General features: G+C 45.6%; 1 non-coding gene across 1 annotated transcript; it reads left to right on the forward strand.

The window, feature by feature from the left end:
- The first annotated feature begins 553 nt into the window (after window positions 1–553).
- Window positions 554–625, forward strand: TRNAE-UUC (transfer RNA glutamic acid (anticodon UUC)). The gene has a single exon. It is a non-coding gene; the product is annotated as a tRNA-Glu (tRNA).
- The last annotated feature ends 3,851 nt before the right edge of the window (window positions 626–4,476 follow it).

Genomic DNA, 4,476 nt, shown 5'->3' on the forward strand with positions numbered 1-4,476 from the left:
GTGGTGGAGGCTGACTCCATACACAGTTTCAAGTGTATATGTGATAGAGCCCAGTAGGCTCAGGAACCTGTACACCAGTTGATTGACAGTTGAGAGGCGGGACCAAAGAGACAAAGCTCAATCTCCGCAAGCACAAATAGGTGAGTACACACACACACACACACAGTGTGTGTGTATGTGTGTATGTGTGTGTGTGTGTGTGTGTGTGTGTGTGTGTGAGTGTGTGTGTGTACTCACCTAATTGTACTCACAATTAGGTGAGCACACACACACACACCGGGGCGCCCGTGGCTGAGTGAACAGCACACTGGATACGTAGTCCTGTGGTCCAGGGCTCGATTCCCGGCTCGGACGGGAAAACAAAATGGGCAAAGTTTCTTTCACCCTGATGCCCCAGTTACCTAGCAGTAAATAGGTACCTGGGAGTTAGACAGCTGTTACAGGCTGCGTCCCAGGGTGTGTGTGAGAGAGAGAGAAAAAAAAAATTAGTAGTAGTTAGTAACAGTTGATTGATTGACAGTTGAGAGGCGGACCAAAAGAGCAAAGCGTGAGATCCCATGTGGTCTAGTGGCTAGGATACCTGGCTTTCACCCAGGAGGCCCGGGTTCGATTCCCGGCATGGGAAGGGGTCTAGGGGGGGGGGGTAGAAATAGCCTAAGCTACTCTATCCCTTTAAGATGTATTTCTTTCTTGTCTCAATAAACATACTTGAACTTGAACTCGAATAGAGAAGAGCTCACCCCAGCAAGCACAACTAGGTGAATACACACACACACTCCTTGTGGGGCCTCACGGCTGAGTGGACAGTACTCGGGGGTCTTAGTCCTAAGGACCCAGGTTCGATTCTCGGCCGAGGTATAAACAAATGGACAGAGTTTCTTGCACCCTCATGCCACTGTTTACCTAGCAGTAAATAGGTACCTAGGAGTTGGCCAGCTGCTACGGGCTGCTTCCTAGGTGTGTGTGTATTCACCTAGTTGTGTTTGCAGGGATTGAGCTTTGCTCTTTCGGCCCGCCTCTCAACTGTCAATCAACTATTTATTAACTACTTTTTTTTCAACACCACACACACACACCCCAGGAAGCACCCCGTGACAGCTGATTAACTCCCAGGTACCTATTTACCACTAGGTAACAAGGGCATTCAGGGTGAAAGAAACTTTGCCCATTTGTTTCTGCCTAGTGCGGGAATCGAACCCGCGCCACAGAATTACGAGTCCTGCGTGCTATCCACTAGGCTACCAGGCCCCCTGTGTGTGTACTCAACTAATTGTGCTTGCGGTGCGTATGTGTGTGTGTGTGTGTGTGTGTGCGTGCGTGCGTGTGTGTGTGTGTGTGTGTGTGTGTGTGTGTGTGTGTGTGTGTGTGTGTGTGTGTGTGTGTGTGTGTGTGTGTGTGTGTGTGTGTGTGTGTGTGTGTGTGTGTGCGCGTGTGTGTGTGTGTGTGTGTGTGTGTGTGTGTGTGTGTGTGTGTGTGTGTGTGTGTGTGTGTGTGTGTGTGTGTGTGTGTGTGGGTGTGTGTGTGCGTGCGTGTGTGTGTGTGTGGGTGTGTGTGTGTGTGTCTTGCGTCTCGAGACGCAAAAGAAGGTTACCACCAAAGACACCTTACAAGCAGAACTTATTGCAGAAGGAGGAAAGACTCGAGGGAACTACAGAAGCACCATACTGTCCCCCGAGCTCAAAGCGGCAGCTAAGAGCCTTCGTGATAACAAGGAGATAGTTGTCAAAAGAGGTGACAAGTCGCCAATATATGTTATTCTTAAAAAAGATGAATATCTGGCAAAAATGAACCTCATACTCTCCGACCAAACTAAATTCCAAAGGGTAACGAAGGACACTACAGCCGAACTGAAAACGAAGGTAAACAGATTGATCGAAACTGTGAACGCCAAGAAATCCGGACTCCACCTGCCAAAGGTTTTTGGGAATACAAACCTGGTCATGCGTATGGGAATGTCAAGACCCACAAGCCTGGAAACCCAATTCGGCCAATCATCAGCCAGATACCCACACCCACATACAGACTGGCTAAGCGACTCAACTGCTTGCTGACCCCTTATGTACCCTTTGATTTCAGCCTGAAGTCGCCAAAGGAATTTGTCGACTTACTGCGGGAAACACGGGCCACAGGGATAAGAGCTTCGTTGGATGTAGAATCACTGTTTACCAACGTACATGTGGATGAAACAATCGGGATGATAGCGGATAGAGTGTATCGTGATCCGGCCTGTACTCCTCTTGACATACCAGAGAACATACTAAGGAAGCTACTCCAAGCCTAAAGAGGCACCCTTCTTTAGTCCAGGTGGGCACATGTATAAGCAAGTAGATGGGGTCGCCATGGGTTCTCCCCTAGGTGTCCTGTTTGCGAACTTCTACATGGGTACCATCGAGCAGAGGGTCTTAGTTGACATGGACTTGAAACCCGCTATATACTGAAGGTATGTTTGACGACATTTTTATGCAAGGCACTTGATCTCAGACGTCTGCAGGAGCTGAAGGAGGCATTCGAGCAGAATTCTGTGTTGAGTTTCACGTACGAGATGGAGAAGGATGGGAAGCTGCCTTTTCTAGATGTAACAGTCACGAAAAGGAACGGAGGCTTCCATACTACAGTCTACACTAAGGAAACAAACATGGGAACGTGCTTCAATGCCAATAGTGACTGCCCAGACAGGTACATGAGGAGTGTTGTCAACGCTTACGTCGACCGGGCTCTCAGCCACAGCTCAGGATGGAAGCAAGTCGATGAAGAACTCTGTAGGGTAAGGCAGGTCCTAGTCAACAACGGCTTCTCTAACGGTTTTGTTGAAGACGTCATAAGAAGAAAGGTGAAATTCCATGCAACCTTCGAAGAGTCAACTAACACAACACTTATACCCCCTATTAGACTGTTTTACAGGAACTTCTTTTCGACGGCTCATAAAACAGAGGAAAGGGTCCTGAAAGTCATTATTGATCGAAACGTTATCCCTACAGACAAAAATCAGAAAATACAATTGACAATTTATTACAAAAATAAAAAAACGGCCAACCTACTCATGAAAAATTCCCCAGACACCAAACAGAACGCCTTGAAAGAAACCAACGTCGTCTATGCCTTCACATGCCTGCTTGGGGACTGTTAAGCCTCAACGAATTCAGTATACAGGCAAGACAAGAACTTCTCTTTTTAGGCGATTAACTATGCACAAACAACAGGGCTCCATCAAGGAACATATAATCTCTTCTCACAACCAGACCATCACCAGAGAAATCTTGACAAGCAACACAGAAATCATCGATAAATACACCGATAGCAGGAGACTCGACATCAGCGAGGCACTACACATCAAAAAGTCAACACCAGCAATCAACAGACAATTAATGCACAACTATATTCTACCCACTTCAAGACCCCGAACCAATATGGAAGCAGCAAGACGAAATATGGGCCAATAGACCTTCTGCAGTTACTTCCATTCTTATTATCTCATACCCATTGTTTCGTGTTCTGTCTTCTAATTTACCTCACCCATAACTTTTGTGCCATATCACCTCACCCAAAACGTGTATAAGTATGAATGTATTTTGTATGTAAACTAAGTCTTTGAAAATGTAATAAGGAATTACGAAAAGCGTTCAGGCGTCAAACCAGGAATAAAAAGAATGAATTTTGGAGAGTTACTTTATCAATTTCCTTCGACAGTGAAGAAGAACGTAAGAAATATTGAGAAGATTCGTGTTAGACTTATTAATCTTACCCTTTCGGTCATATTCAACAACATATGTTTACAAGAAAGACTGCTACCAATATATATATATATATATATATATATATATATATATATATATATATATATATATATATATATATATATATATATATATATATATATATATATATATATATATATATGAGAAAGAGCAAGTAAGAGTACCTACCCTCACTCTGGGGAGGATGTCCACTTCGTCGTCCAACGGGTCAGTCACGGGATGACCTCGGGGAAAACAACCTTTTTCATGGCCAAATCCCGCTGAGAACATGGGCATGATGGTGCCCCGGGTCCTCCACTAGAATCTTGGGTATCCTTACAATGCTTAGGACATCCGGCTGTGAACATGGGCATGGTGGCGGGCAATGTGACGTCCAGATGACGTGTTCGACATTCTTCCCTCGCAAAAGTCGCAGGGTAAAATAATATCTACGCTACAGGAAGGCCTGAATGACTTAGTTTTTGTTGGGTGAACGGTCCTGATCAGCGTTCCCTGAATGCATTTCTGGACGTCTTGGTGCTTCAGAATAAGTGTCTAGCACGCTTAAAAGCAGAGAGAAAACCCATAATATAAATCTCCGGAGAGCCGGGCCAGGCAAGAGTATCGTAGCGGCCATTACCTTCAACGTAAGAGCTTTTATCAGGCAGGTAAACTCCCCTCAAGGGCTATGTTTTCTCAAGAGGTTAATTTAGACTCTGGGCGCCCTCAGTCGGCTGCTGCC

This window comes from Procambarus clarkii, chromosome 63, assembly GCF_040958095.1.
Source record: "Procambarus clarkii isolate CNS0578487 chromosome 63, FALCON_Pclarkii_2.0, whole genome shotgun sequence".
NCBI classification, from domain to species: domain Eukaryota; kingdom Metazoa; phylum Arthropoda; class Malacostraca; order Decapoda; family Cambaridae; genus Procambarus; species Procambarus clarkii.